The 16,142-nt window shown below is 39.2% G+C and overlaps 1 protein-coding gene and 1 pseudogene across 48 annotated transcripts in view; both read left to right on the top strand.

The window, feature by feature from the left end:
* KCNN2 (potassium calcium-activated channel subfamily N member 2) overlaps nucleotides 1-16,142 on the top strand; it is a 712,042-nt gene that overhangs the window by 367,613 nt on the left and 328,287 nt on the right. The gene's annotated exons all lie outside the window — the stretch shown is intronic.
* LOC146405693 (BTB/POZ domain-containing protein 10 pseudogene) lies at nucleotides 6,156-11,674 on the top strand (annotated as a pseudogene). The gene is made up of 2 exons (XR_014838561.1): nucleotides 6,156-8,879; nucleotides 8,951-11,674. The product of XR_014838561.1 is annotated as a BTB/POZ domain-containing protein 10 pseudogene (transcript).

Genomic DNA, 16,142 nt, shown 5'->3' on the forward strand with positions numbered 1-16,142 from the left:
CTCCCAATCCATCTCTCTCTAGCAGTACATTTTAGATATTTATAATCCTAACAAATATATTCCTTCCTAAATCCCCTGCTTTATCTTTATGGCTAATGGTAGAAACACACTGAATTGGGGGCCCTTTGCATTTAAAGAAGTGCAAGTTACTTTAATAAAAATCTAAAAAGAAAAATATGAGCATTCTCTTTCTAGTATTTTTTAATCAAGGAAAAATTTGACATTATTTATATGCACATATAAAGGCTCCATCAAGGTTTGAAAGGACAAAACTTTGAAGAAAACAGAGTACTTGTTTTTCAGGGCATCTTTATAAATAATCATTCCTGAAGAAAATATTACTTGAGTTTTGGATGAGGAGAATGAAAAGATTTGAAATTCTGTTGCCTTTCCGAGTCTAGACAGGAAAAGTTTTCTGGCATTTGTGCTGTTTACACATCTTGTTATAAGGGGAAAATATGAATCATTAAATCATGATAAAATATCATCATTATAAGACTAAATTAATACAAAAGGAAAGAATTAAAACTATAATCTTACTCTGGTCAAAATGTAATTTAAAGCAAATTTTTAATACCAGGTTTGTTTTATGTTTTTTATAGATGATAAAAACCTTTGTGTTTACTATATTTCTTTGTATTTCTTTAACTAATGTTGAAATGCTATCACTGTTACAGAATGAGAGGGGACAACTAAGTATGCTTCCTAGATTTAAAATTAGCTTTATACACTTGACTTTTATTAAAGAGGCTAAAATTATATGTCTGTTTTCTTTCTCTTCAGTTTAACCTGCCTGATAGGTATGATACTATTATACATAAAAATTTTGGTTGTCCAGATACTGTTTTTGAACAATGGTATGGAGTAACTAGAAAATTATAGAAAATATTGTATTGATTCTTTTGAATAATTGAAGAAAATAACACATTTTCTTTAAAAATATGCAAGGATATTAGTATATATCAAGAAAGAAAAGAAGGTAATGTTTTCTATTTCCCTGAAGAAGTGAAGTAAAATGTTCTGGGGTAATTGCTAGGATATACTGCCTATACAGCTGACCCTGAACAATGTGGGTTTGAATTGGGCAGGTCCACTTATATGCAGATTTTTTTTTTTTTTCAGTAAATATACAGTCTGCTCCCATCTGTGGTTTTGCGTTTGTGGATTCAAGCAGTCCTGAATGGTGTTCTATGTTTACCATCAGCGACTGGTTGAATCTGCAGATGCAGAAGCTACAGGTGGGGAAGGCCATACACAAATCTTAGCTGTATACCCTTGATAAATGAATTTATCTTATTAATTTTCATAATGGCATCTTTAGATAAGTTTTTAATTTGATGAAATGTAATTTATGATTTTTCTCCTTTTATGATTAGTACTTTCTTGGTCTTAAGTAATTTTCTTTGCCTCCTCCCAGTTCAAGATGATATTTTCCTCTGTTTTTGTCTAAAATTTACAGTTTTCATTTTCTAATTTAAATCTATTAGCCATCATGAATACTTTTGTAGGGTGTGAGGTAGAGATCCAGATTAATTTTCAATACATATATCCACTTGTTCTTATGTCATTCGTTGAGAGGCCTTTACTTTGGCATTTCTGCTGAAAATCATTTTACTATGCAAGTCTGCATCTGTTTCTGTACCTTCCTTTTCAATTTGTTACTTAATATGTGACTATCCAACATCTGGATTACTAATGTTTTACAGAGAATGTTGAATTTGTACTTGATGTATCCTCTAGTTTCTTTTCTTTTCAGAATAATTTTTATGTCCTTTGCATTTCTTTATCTATTTTGAATCAACTTGTTAATGTCTATGAACAGTATCTGTTAGGTTATCGATTGGGAGAAATAGCATTGGTTTTACCAAGCTATGAACATGATATATTTTTTTCGTGTATTTGTCATCTTTAATTTTTCTCACAATATCTAGAGGTACACATGATTTTTAAACTTATTTCTACATATTTTGCGTTTTTGTATGTAATTGTAAATGGAATGGATTTTTTTTTAAATTTTATTTTCCCACTGTACAGCAAGGGGGTCAGGTTATCCTTACATGTATACATTGAATTACAGTTTTTTCCCCCACCCTTTCTTCTGTTGCAACATGAGTATCTAGACATAGTTCTCAATGCTATTCAGCAGGATCTCCTTTTAAATCTATTCTAAGTTGTGTCTGATAAGCCCAAGCTCCCGATCCCTCCCACTCCCTCCCTCTCCCATCAGGCAGCCACAAGTCTTTTCTCCAAGTCCATGATTTTCTTTTCTGAGGAGATGTTCATTTGTGCTGGATATTAGATTCCAGTTATAAGTGATATCATATGGTATTTGTCTTTGTCTTTCTGGCTCATTTCACTCAGTATGAGAGTCTCTAGTTCCATCCATGTTGCTACAAATGGCATTATGTCATCCTTTTTTATGGCTGAGTAGTATTCCATTGTGTATATATACCACCTCTTCCAAATCCAATCCTCTGTCGATGGACATTTGGATTGTTTCCATGTCCTGGCTATTGTGAATAGTGCTGCAATGAACATGCGGGTGCATGTGTCTCTTTTAAGTAGAGTTTTGTCTGGATAGATGCCCAAGAGTGGGATTGCAGGGTCATATGGAAGTTCTATGTATAGATTTCTAAGGTATCTCCAAACTGTTCTCCATAGTGGCTGTACCAGTTTACATTCCCACCAGCAGTGCAGGAGGGTTCCCTTTTCTCCACAGCCCCTCCAGCACTTGTTATTTGTGGATTTATTAATGATGGCCATTCTGACTGGTGGGAGGTGGTATCTCATGGTAGTTTTGATTTGCATTTCTCTTATAATCAGTGATGTTGAGCATTTTTTCATGTGTTTGTTGGCCATTTGTATATCTTCTTTGGAGAAATGTCTATTCAGGTCTTTTGCCCATTTTTCCATTGATTGATTGGTTTTTTTGCTGTTGAGTTGTATAAGTTGCTTATATATTCTAGAGATTAAGCCCTTGTCAGTTGCATCATTTGAAACTATTTTCTCCCATTCTGTAAGTTGTCTTTTTGTTTTCTTTTGGGTTTCCTTTGCTGTGCAAAAGCTTTTCAGTTTGATGAGGTCCCATGGGTTTATTTTTGCTCTAATTTCTATTGCTTTGGGAGACTGCCCTGAGAAAATATTCATGATGTTGATGTCAGAGAGTGTTTTGCCTATGTTCTCTTCTAGGAGTTTGATGGTGTCTTGTCTTATATTGAAGTCTTTCAGCCATTTGGAGTTTATTTTTGTGCATGGTGTGAGGGTGTGTTCTAGTTTCATTGCTTTGCATGCAGCTCTCCAGGTTTCCCAGCAATGCTTGCTGAATAGACTTTCCTTTTCCCATTTTATGTTCTTGCCTCCCTTGTCAAAGATTAATTGACCATAGGTGTCAGGGGTTATTTCCGGATTCTCTATTCTGTTCCATTGGTCTGTATGTCTGTTTTGATACCAGTACCACACTGTTTTGATGACTGTGGCTTTGTAGTATTTCTTGAAGTCTGGGAGAGTTATGCCTCCTGCTTGGTTTTTGTTTCTCAGGATTGCTTTGGTGATTCTGGGTCTTTTGTTGTTCCATATAAATGTTTGGATTGTTTGTTCTAGTTCTGTGAAAAATGTCCTGGGTAATTTGATAGGGATTGCATTGAATCTGTAGATTGCTTTGGGTAGTATGGCCATTTTTACAATATTGATTTTCCCAATCCAGGAACATGGAATATCTTTCCATTTCTTTACATCTTCTTTGATTTCTTTGATTAAAGTTTTATAGTTCTCGGCATATAGGTCCTTTACCTCTTTGGTCAGGTGTATTCCGAGGTATTTGATTTTGTGAGGTACAATTTTAAAAGGTATCGTGTTTTTGTATTCCTTTTCTAATGTTTCATTGCTGGTATACAGAAATGCAACTGACTTCTGAATGTTAATCTTATATCCTGCCACTTTGCTGAATTTATTAATCAGTTCAAGGAGTTTTGGGGTTGAGTCCTTAGGGTTTTCTAGGTATAGTATCATGTCATCTGCATACAGTGACAGTTTGATCTCTTGTCTTCCTATATGGATGCCTTTTATTTCTTTTGTTTGTCTAATTGCTGTGGCTAAGACTTCCAAAACGATGTTGAAGAGCAGTGGTGAGAGTGGGCATCTCATTCCAGATTTGAGTGAGAAGGCTTTCAGTTTTTCCCTATTGAGTATTATATTTGCTGCGGGTTTATCATAAATGGCTTTGATTATATTCAGGAATGTTCCCTCTATACCCACTTTGGTGAGGGTCTTGATCATGAATGAATGTTGAACTTTGTCAAATGCTTTTTCTGCGTCTATTGAGATGATCATATGATTTTTGACTTTTTTTTTTTTGTTAATGTGGTGTATGATGCTGATTGATTTGCGTATGTTGAACCATCCTTGTGAACCTGGGATGAACCCAACCTGGTCATGGTGTATAATTTTTTAGGTATGTTGTTGGATTCGGTTGGCTAAGATTTTGTTGGGAATTTTTGCATCTATATTCATCAATGATATTGGGCGATAGTTTTCTTTTTTGGTGGTATCTCTGTCTGGTTTTGGAATGAGGGTGATGGTGGCCTCATAGAATGTCTTTGGGAGTATTCCTTCTTCTTCAACCTTTTGAAAGAGTTTAAGGAGGATGGGCACCAATTCCTCTTTATATGTTTGATAGAATTCACCTGTGAAGCCATCTGGTCCTGGGCTTTTATTTGTAGGGAGTGATTTTATGACCTCTTCAATTTCATTTCTAGTTATTGGTCTGTTCAGTTGGTCTGTTTCTACTTGATTCAGTTTTGGCAGGCTGTAAGATTCTAGAAAATTGTCCATTTCTTCCAGATTGTCAAACTTGTTGCCATACAGTTGTTCATAGTATTCTCTTATGGTTTTTTGTATTTCTGCTGTATCCGTTGTGATTTCTCCTTTTTCATTTCTAATTTTGGTTATTTGGGTTCTTTCTCTCCTCTTTGTAGTGAGTCTGGCCAGGGGTTTGTCAATTTTGTTCACCTTTTCAAAGAACCAGCTCTTGGTTTTATTAATTTTCTGTATTGTTTTTTGAGTCTCTATTTTATTGATTTCCTCTTTGATCTTTATAATTTCCTTCCTTCTGCTGACTTTAGGACTTTTTTGTTCTTCTTTTTCTAATTCGTTTAGGTGGAGGGTTAAGTTGTCCATTTGGGATCTTTCTTCTTTTTTGAGAAAGGCCTGTATTGCTATAAATTTCCCTCTGAGCACTGCTTTCGCAGCATCCCATAGATTTTGAGAGGTTGTGTCTTCATTATCATTTGTTTCAAGGTAGTTTTTAATTTCCTTTTTGATTTCCTCATTGACCCATTAGTTTTTTAGTAGCATGTTGTTGAGTCTCCATGGAGTAGGTTTTTTCTCTTTGCTTTTCCCATGGTTGATTTCTAATTTCATGGCATTGTGGTCAGAGAAGATACTTGAGATAATTGCTATGCTCCTAAATTTATTGAGATTCGCTTTGTGTCCCAATATGTGGTCGATTCTTGAGAATGTTCCATGAGCATTTGAGAAGAGTGTGTATTCTGCTTTTTTTGGATGTAGTGTCCTGAAGATATCAATTAAGTCTAACTTTTCTATTGTTTCCTTTAGGATCTCTGTTGCTTTATTGGTTTTCTGTCTAGAGGATCTGTCCATTGATGTGAGGGGGGTATTTAGGTCTCCTACTATGATTGTATTCTCATCAATATCTCCCTTTATGTCTGTTAATATTTGTTGTATGTATCTGGGTGCTCCTATATTTGGGGCATATATGTTGATGATAGTAACATCCTCTCCTTGGATGGATCCCTTAATCATTAAGTAGTGTCCTTCTTTGTCTTTCTTTATGTCTTTTGTTTTAAAGTCTATTTTGTCTGATATGAGCATTGCAACTCCTGCTTTTCTGTCATGTCTATTGGCGTGAAATATTTTTCCCCACCCTTTCACTTTCAATCTATATGTATCTTTTGTCCTAAGGTGAGTTTCTTGTAGGCATCATATTGAAGGTTTTTGCCTTTTTATCCACTCAGCCACTCTGTGTCTTTTGATTGGGGCATTCAGTCCATTGACATTTAAAGTGATAATTGATAGATGATTATTTATTGCCATTTGAACCTCGTGTTCCAGTTGATTCTATGGTTCTCCATTCTTCCTTTCTTTTTTTTTTTTTTTGGTTGGATGGTCTCCTGTTATTATCTGCTTGAGTGTATTTTTTTTTTCATTTTTTGCAAATGCAATATTTGGTTTTGGCTTGTGGTTGCCCTGTTTTTTAAGTATGCTAACCCCTTCCCATAATTGTGTGTTTTAGCCTGATGGTCCTGTAAGTTCAAACACTTCATTACTATATTAAAATTAAGAAGAGAGACATACATACAAACAAAAAGAGTTATTTACCTCCTAACATCCCTTGCCCACATTTTATGGTTTTGATGACTCTTTTTTATTTTTTTCTTTTTAATTTTATTTTGTTTGAAGCATGTTCATGATTAAATCTGTATGCTGGCTTATTTGGTGAGTGCTCTCTTATTGCGGTTTCCTCAGTCCTAGTTCTTCCTCTTCTTCTTCTTTTTTTTTTTTTTCTTTTCTTTTTTCTTCCCTTTCCTTCCTTTCTTTTTGGTTTAGAGAAGCCCTTTCAATATTTCCTTTAACCTGGGTTTTGTGTTGCTGTATTCTTTAAGTTTTTGTTTGTTGGGAAAAATTTTTATTCCCCCTTCTATTTTAAATGATATTCTTGCTGGATAGAGTATTCTAGGTTGCATATTTTTTCCTTTTAGTACTTGAAATATCTCTTGCCATTCCCTCCTGGCCTGTAGTGTTTCTGTGGAGAAATCAGCTGATCATCTTATGGGGGTTCCCTTGTAGGTAACATTCTGTTTTTCTCTTGCTGCCTTTAGGATCCTCTCTTTATCACTAACTTTTGCCATTTTTATTATGATGTGTCTTGGTGTGGGTCTGTTTGGGTTCAGTTTGTTTGGGGCCCTCTGTGCTTCTTGTATCTTGAATCCAGTATCCTTTAGATTTGGGAAGTTTCCATCGATAATTTCTTCAAATATATTTTCCATTCCCTCATCTTTTTCTACTCCTTCTGGAATTCCTATTATGCGTAGATTGGCCCACTTTATATTATCCCATAGGTTTCTTATATTGCTTTCCAGTTTTTTGATTCGGTTTTCTGTCTGTTGACCGGATTGAGTGATTTCCATTATTCTATCTTCCATATCACTGATTCGTTCTTCTGCATTATTCATTCTGGTTTTTACTGCCCCTAGTTCAGTTTGCATCTCTGCAAATGAATGTTGTAGTTTTTCTTGGCTCCTCCTTATATTTTCTAGTTCCTTTCTGAGGGTATCTGCATTACTGTTTATATCTTCTCTTAATTCCTTCAGTATTTTCACTATTTCTCTTTTGAACTCCAGGTCTGTCTGACTGCAGAGATCTGTTTCATTGCTGACTGTTTTAGGTGAGTTCTCCTGTTGGTTTGACTGGGGGTGGTTTCTCAGCTTCTTCATCTTGCTTGTTGTTTTCTTTCTCCTGAGGGAGTTGTACTCTCCGTTATCGGGCAGTGTTTGCCTTGTCACTGCCGTGGAATATTTCCTGAGGGCTGGCGTTGTTGGTCAATCTTTTTTGAGGCAGTGTGGCTTTTCTGGAGTGTTGATGGGGCTAACAGTGTTTCTTTGAAGCAAAGGAGGGCTTCCTGAGGGCAGACAGGACTGGGAGGTCCACACCACGATGGTAGCAGATTTCACTTGGTCATGCAGAGCTTGCTCTGGTGTTTTTAGGCTGTGGGGTTCTTGCAGGGGGTTGGCGGTGTTGGGCAGCTGCTCTTCAGGGGTGCATCACCCCCTGGGGGCTGGAGCAGCTATCTGGGTCACTGAGAACCTAAGAGGCTCTTCCCTAGGGCAGCCCAACTCAGAAGGACAGCCTGAGAATGTAGACGGATCTTTTCACATTCTGGCCGAGCTTGTTGCAGCTTTTCTGGGCTGCAGGGGCTCTTCCAGGGGGCTGGTGGTGCTGAGCAGTTATTTCACGGGAGTGGGGCACCCCCTGGGGGCTTGAGCGGGTAGCAGGGCCGTTGGAGACCCAAAAGGCTCCTCCCCAGGGCAGCCCAACTCAGAAAAACCATCTGAGATCTTTTCCCAACTCGGCCAGGCTTGTTGCAGCTTTTCTGGGCTGCAGGGGGTCCTGCCTGGAGCTGGCAGTCCTATGCAGCTGGTCCACTAGAGCATCCCCTGGGGGCTTGGGCGGGTAGCAGGGCCGTTGGAAACCCAAGAGACTCCTCCCCAGGGCATCCCGACTCAGAAAAACCGTCCAAGAGTTAGGTCGATCTATTCACAGCCTGGCTAAGCTTGTTCTAGCTTTTCTGGGCTACAGGCCTTTTCTCGGGGGCTGGTAGTGTTTGGTGCTGCTCTGTGGAAGTGTAGACCCTCCAAAGGGCAAGCAGGCCTGTGCAGGGACAGCCCCTGTGGTGGTAGGCTTCAGGCAATTGTTGAGGCCAGCCCTCCTGGATTGCAGGCAGCCCCAGGTTCGGCGAGAGCATAGGGCGTGGCGGGGGTGGGGGGAGGGGATGCACTGGGAAGCACAGCTTTCAGCTAGCTAGCGGGCCTGTAAGCTTGCTGTGGCGTGGGGGGTATTCTATGGGGACCCACCCCTTCTTTTCTCCCCTCCCCAGCACTGGCGCAGACCAGGCTCTTCTCCCAGGTTCCCTCTGATGTGGCTTTCCACTTCCCCGCCCCTGGAGTATTGCTCCCTTACTCTGTGACAGCTTTGTTTTCTAGTCTCCCAGGCAGTCTCTGCCCCGTCAAATGGTTTCTAGACCTCCCAAGCAGTTTCCACTCTGCCCCGCCCCCCTAGCCCGGGGACTAATCTCTGGAGCCGAGGTCTCGGTGCCCAGCCCCCACCCAGGCGGCGTCCCCCGGCCCTTTCTCAGGGATTAACCTTCGGAGGTGAGGTCTCGGTGAGCAGCCCCCACCCAGGCGTCCCCAGGCCCTTTCCTGGGGACTAACCTCTGGAGCCGAGGATTCGGTGCCCAGCTCCCACCCAGGCATCTCAATTTTTGGTGACTGTGCCCGTAGTTCAGGTGGTCCGTTGGGTTCTTGATCGGCTTTTCCGTACTCCAACTTACTGCTACACTCTTCTCTACATCTGGAGATTCCTCCGGTTCGTTTGATCTTTCGCCCGGTAGGTGACTTTCCAGGGTGCGGGATCCCTTTCTCCTCCGCAGTTCCCTTTTCGGGAGCGCCCGTCCCGCTCGGATTCACCTTCTCTCACTCTCCTCTTTTCTCCCGTTCTGCCCAATGATGTCACGAACTTCTTGCCATTATTGGAGTTTAGGTTCCTCTGCCAGCGATTGGTTGCTGTTCTGTGCGAGTCATTTATTCTGTAGATGTGCTTTTTTTGTTGTGTTTGTGGGAGAGGGCAAGCGTGTCCCCCTACTCCTCCGCCATCTTGTCCTCTTCCCCTGGAATGGATTTTTAATTTTGTTTGCTAATTGTCTGTCTCCAGCATATAAAAATAAGACTGATCTTTGTACATTGACCTTACATCCTCTTATTTCCCACATTTACTGCTCAGTTATATGTTTTTAGATAAGATTTCTTATCTTTGTACATAATTATGTCATATGAAAATAAAAACTATTTTATTTTTCTAACTATTTTCATGTTGACATGATAAAACTATAATATTAAGATGAGTAAACAAAAGAAATAGTGTGAAACATGCTTTTAAAAAAATAGTCACACTGTGAGACATGTAAACAGAGTCGGGGTGGTATTTTTATAAAAGGCTAGGGCTCTCATCAACTAGTGACTTTATTACTGTATGTTCCAAGTCAAGTAAGTCTTAACCATTTTCTCCAAAATTTTCTTAAAAATTTTTCAAACATACAGAGCTTAGGAGCCAGCCTGCAACCTGCCAGGGCAGCTCTGGTAGCTGCAGACACCATAGTGGCTGCCGCCACAGACACGTGGATAGAAAGACAGTTGGATAGAGAGCGGAAGTGAACTGGCCCCAGCCTGCGCCTGCACACTCAAGAGGGACTGCAGGTTATGGGTGCTACATGTGTGCTTTCAGAGCAGTAGTGTGAGGAAGATTGAAGTGGGATGGCAGGATGGCCTCAGCCTTATAACAGTAACTCCAGTGATCCAGAGAATTGGGATCAGAATTTGCATAGTAGACCTCATAAACTTTATAAACATTCAAGTGCTCCCTCACATGCTACTAAAGGAGTCATTGACCACACCAAAATGAGTCTGCATGGTGCTAGTGAGGAACATGAGAGATCAAGAGATAGACAAAGGTCAAGTGACAGATCACGAGACTCATCTCATGAAAGAACAGAATCCCAGCTCACTCCTTGTCTTAGAAATGTTACTTCTCCAACACTGCAGCATCATACTGAATGTGAAAACGATCACAATTCCTCTTGTCCAAGCAGTCCCTCGTCCTCAAAAAGCATCTCCAAATGGTTCCAGTAGCAGTGCTGGGAACAGCAGCAGAAACAATAGTCACTGAAGTTCAGATGGCAACTGTAAGACATCTGGGGAAGTGGTGTTTGTGTATGAAAATGAAAAAGAAAGAGCTCAGAATGTTAGAACATCAGAGCGAGTGACGCTGATAGTGGATAACATCATATTTGTTGTGGACCATCCATTTTTACTGCACAACCAAATACAGTATTGGGCAGGATGTTTGGGTCTGGCAGATAACATAACTTTACACATCCCATTGAGAAGGGGTAGTATGAAGTGGCAGAGGGCACTGGTTCTACTGAGTTTCAAGCTATTCTGGATTACTATAAAACAGGAATAATCCATTGTCTTGATGGCATATCTCTCCCTGAACTAAGAGAAGCATGTGACTATCTTTGTATCTCTTTTGAATATAGTACTATAAAATGTAGAGATCTCAGTGCCCTCCTGCATGAGTTATCAAGTGATGGTGTTTGTAGACAGAATATTATCTGGAAGAATGATGCTGCCTCCCATGGTAGCTAGTGCCCAAAGTGAGGAATGCATGTGCCACATAGTGGTACTTACAGACGGTAATGTGGTTGATTGGGATGAAGAATATCCACCACAGATGGGAGAAGAATACTCACAAATTATTTAGAGCACAAAATTATTTAGATTTTTTTTTAGGTACATTGAAAACAGAGATGTGGCCAAGTCAGTTTTGAAGGAGAGGGGTCTTAGGAAGATTGGATTGGGAATAGAAGGTTATCCTACTTATGAAGAAAAAGTAAAGAAAAGGCCTGAGGGGGCACCAGGAAGTGATTTACAACTATGTCCAAAGACCCTTTATTCAAATGTCTTGGGAGAAGGAAGAAGGAAAGAGTGGGCATGTGGACTTTCAGTGTGTAAAGAGTAAATCTATCACCAATCTTGCAGCAGCTGCCACAGACATTCCTCAGGACCAGCTAGTAGTCATGTACCCAACTCCGCAAGTGGATGAGCTCTATATTCTCCCTATCCATCCTCCTTCTAGCAGCAGTGACCTTGATCCTGATGCACAGAATCCAGTGCTGTGATGCTGACATTCCTTGAAACCATAGCATGCTACTCTTCATGGTGACATAGCATTCTCCTCATTCTGCACTGCAAGGCCATTCTCTTCATTGTGAGATGCACAGCGTTTAGGATATTGCAGTGTATGCTTTTTTAAAAGACCAAAGGTAGCTGAATGGTTTTTTAACTGAGTACAACTCTGGCATCCTGAGGTTCCAGTTACGTAAATGTATTTACTCGTAGGTTTGTGAAATTGGTTCTTTGTATGGGAGACAGTCCTTTTTCACACATCTGGATCTTTTCAGAAGTGGTGGAAATTGGCAGCTGGGGTACTTTCAGTCTAGGTTGATACTCATCACACCCCAGGTAAAATGTAGAATATTACATGGTTGAACTTTATAAACAGTGCTAAAATGGAACTATTCAAGCCATTTTTCTAGTTGTGATACACAGTATAATTTAAATAAGTGCTTCTTTCAAAGTATTCTTTCAGTAAAATGTGTACAGTTTGTTGCCCATGATGAGAAAGAAAATTTTTTGCAAACATACAGAAAGATTAAAAGAGGTTTTAAGTAAATATAACTAGTGTTATCACATAAGTATCCATCATCCATATTTCTATATATCCATCAACTTACTGTGTTTTTCATTGACTATAAAGTAAGTTGCAGACATAAGTGTAACTTCACCACCACCATTCTTTAGCAAGCATAAAATTATTTGTAATATTCTCATATTATCTTGTTATTTCTGTGGGATCTGTAGTTGCAATTCCATTTTCAATACTGTTGTTGATAATTTGTGTGCACTACCTCTTTTCACTCGATTAAACCAGCTAGGTGTTTATACATTTTTGTTGATCTTTTGAAAAAATTTACTTGCAGGTTTTTAAACTTTTCCTGTTGTTTTCTTCTTTTGCCTTTCATTGATTTTTTTTTTTTCTGATGTGTGCTCTTCTTTCTACATTTTTTGAGTTTACTTTGCTCTTGTTTTTATAGATTTTGAAGGTGGAAAATCAGGTCATTGATTTTAAACTTTTCTTCTCTAGGGATCAAGTCCTAGAAAAATAAAATAGCATGCCAAAGGATATACACTCTGTTAATGATACTTAGGTCTTAGACATGGTCCACTAGCTTTTCATCAAGTGTTGCTTCCACTAGATCATGCTACTCACTTCCTTCTCTATCCTTACATCCATAGCAGTCTAAGTTACTTAGATGTTTTAGTTCCTTCCTATGGTTTGTGAAAGGTGAAGGGCTCATCCTTGTTACTAAAGTCTCAGAGTACCATAATATTCTAAAAACAATGTCTAGCTGATACATAAATGCTGTTAATGAGCAGGACTGCCCAAGAGCCTTTGGAAATGCTTTGATTGGTGAGAAATTCAGAAGTGATGATACAAATGGTAAAATCCCAAAATGTTACCAGATTGGTAATAATGTTGATAAATTCCTCACAGTGTGTAGCAAAAAAAAGTAACTGAGCTAGATCAAAACATCATAAAAAATATCTGTAGAAGGAAGAAATTGATAGTTGATGACAAATAAGTATGACTTAATTCTCATGAGCATCTTGTACTATCTCCTAGGTAATTCAGTATGCTAAAGTTAAAAAAGGGAAAAAGAAAAGTGGGACAAAAGATGAAACAGTAGCAAAACAGCACAGGACTAGGAGTGAGTAGAATTAAGTTCAGAGCCTACTCAAACACTATCCACATGTATGTGTCCTAGTACAAGTTATTTAACCTTTCTTGGCCTAAGCTTCCTCTTCTAAAACAATGCCAAGAGTAATTATTAGATATAAGATTCTATTCATTCTTATATGTGAATACTGTTACTACCATGTGACAGTCTTGAAAAACAAGATAGTAATCAATTCAGTAGGGAAATGAGATCTAGATTCTGTCCATCACCAAAATTTGGGTAAATGCTCAGAATTCAAGGAATTGAACTAATGGCGAGGAGGGAGCAAAGAAAAAGGGCCATGTTATCCGGTGCTTATCAGCTGGTTTGGGTAAGACTTTTGGTTTGATCTGATTGAAGACCCTTGTGTTAGGAACAGGCCAAAGTATAATGGTCACTGCACTAAGGAGACAATTGCAAATTTTGCTCTGTAGTGATAGTTCAGATGAACTCTGTATCTTAGGCCAAAATTTTTAGAGCAGAATGAATGCAGCCTGATTTATATTGTTCATTTCTCTGTGTTTTTCTTGTTGTTGATTAATTATTTAGTTTCCAGCAAATGTAAATGTCAGTTTCCTTCCTCTTTCCTTTGACTAAGGAATTGTGGCATGTCTGCAGTCTTTAAATGCCATCTGTTAATGGAAAATTACAGTTTAGTTCTATGACCAAATATACTAAATAAGTACATGTTTATAAATGTCCTTTGCCTAACAATTTGGTGTTATCAGATTGTCCTTGTAACTTAGATGCAGTATGGCAATCCCAAAAATCCAAATGAAAAAGTGCTACATTGGTGGCACAGTGGTTAAGGATCATTGCTGTAGCCAGGTAGCAGCTGTGGTGTTGGTTCAGTCCCTGGCCTGGGAACTTCCACATGCCATGGGTGTGGCCAAAACAAAATGTGCTAGATTGTATTTAATAGTACTTAAAGTATATTCTCGGAGTTCCCGTCGTGGCGCAGTGGTTAACTAATCCGACTAGGAACCATGAGGTTGCGGGTTCGGTCTCTGCCCTTGCTTGGTGGGTTAAAGATCCGGCGTTGCCGTGAGCTGTGGTGTAGGTCACAGACGTGGCTCGGATCCCGCGTTGCTGTGGCTCTGGCATAGGCCGGTGGCTACAGCTCCGATTCGACCCCTAGCCTGGGAACCTTCATATGCCGAGGCAGCGGCGCAAGAAATAGCAAAAAAAAAAAAAAGAAGACAAAAAAAAAAAGTATATTCTCACATTAACTCATCAGAAATTAGAAGAAAGACCTGAGAAAAGTGTTACAAACAGTCGTTGTAAGTAAAATAAATTGCAGTTTTTGGTCAATGTGAGTGATCTGATAAAAGAGATAATCATTCATGCTGAATAAAGTATAATCAATCACTAAGCCTGAGCTCAAAAACAAAAAAAAAAAAAAGGAAGATCCCAGATACAGAAATTAATGCAAAGCTGGGAAGGTGCCTAGGTACTAAAGTTGGAAGTCTACAAAGGTTATTCACTATTAATCTTATCACTTACTATAAAACCTAATTTTGAAAGTGTAAATGAAATGGACAGCTCATTTGGAAATTACAAATGATAAAAATTGACTTGAGAAGAAATCAACTATAAAGCACTAAAGATTTTGAACCAGTTGCCCTTTCCCCTCCCCTACCTAGATACAAAACTCAGATGGTATTACAAAACATTTTAAATAATCCTTTGAGAGAGATGATTTTTATTTTGTGCAAGCTATCACAGGGAAAAAAGCTAAAAGTACCCAACCAGCTATAAAGCCCATATAGCCATAATACCAAACCTTATAGGAAAATGTTGTCACAAGACAGTCTCTTCATATGAACATTGATGCAGAAGTGTAAAATATAATGTTGGTTAACCATAAAATTATGGACACCCCCTTGTGGCTTAGTGGGTTAAGAACTTGATGTTGTCTCTCTGAGGTTGTTGGTTAGACCCTTGACCTGCTCAGTGGGGTAAGGATCTGGCATTGCTGTAAGCTGCAGTGATGTGGCTCGGAGCAGAACCTAGTGTTGCTGTGGCTGTGGCATAGGCCTCAGCTGCAGCTCTTATTCAAACTTACATGTGCTGCAGGTGCATCTGTAAAAAAAATAAAAATAAAAATAAATGTTTACAATTAGATGTATTATCATCAGTCAGTTAATGTTTGTCTTAGGAAGGCAACAGTATTTAACATTAGAACAATATGAGGGGAGTTCCCATCATGGCTCAGTGGTAAGGAACCTGGCTAGTATCCATGAAGACACAGATTTGATCCCTGGTCTTGCTCAGTGGGTTAAGGATCCAGTGTTGCTGTAAGCTGTGGTGTAGGCAGGCAGCTGCAGCTCTGATTCAGACCTCTAACCTGGGAACTTCTATGTGCTGTGGGTGTGGCCCTAAAAAGACAAAAAAAAAAAAAAAAAAAAAAAAAGAAAGAAAGAAAGAAAAATAGGAGTTGTTGGAGTTCCCGTCGTGGCGCAGTGGTTAACGAATCCAACTAGGAACCATGAGGTCGCGGGTTCGGTCCCTGCCCTTGCTCAGTGGGTTAACGATCCGGCGTTGCCGTGAGCTGTGGTGTAGGTTGCAGACGCGGCTCGGATCCCGCGTTGCTGTAGCTCTGGCGTAGGCCGGTGGCTACAGCTCCGATTCGACCCCTAGCCTGGGAACCTCCATATGCCGCGGGAGCGGCCCAAGATATAGCAACAACAGCAACAACAACATCAACAACAACAGACAAAAAGACAAAAGACAAAAAAAAAAAAAAAAAAGAAAAAGAAAAATAGGAGTTGTTGAGTTTTTAATATTCATGTTTATTAATTTTATACTGCATGGCCTATGAGGCGTTCTGAATGAGAAACAGATTTATTATTATTTTATCTTTAGTAAATAATAAGCCCCATCCCCTCTCCTGTTACTTTCATTCCAAGCCTTCCCCTTGTTGAAAAGCAATACAAGCCAGATAGACAAATCT

This window comes from Sus scrofa, chromosome 2 (genome assembly GCF_054392235.1).
Source record: "Sus scrofa isolate SSC_HxYL_T2T_F1_AM1 chromosome 2, Sscrofa_HxYL_maternal_Yorkshire_Landrace_v2.0, whole genome shotgun sequence".
NCBI lineage: Eukaryota > Metazoa > Chordata > Mammalia > Artiodactyla > Suidae > Sus > Sus scrofa.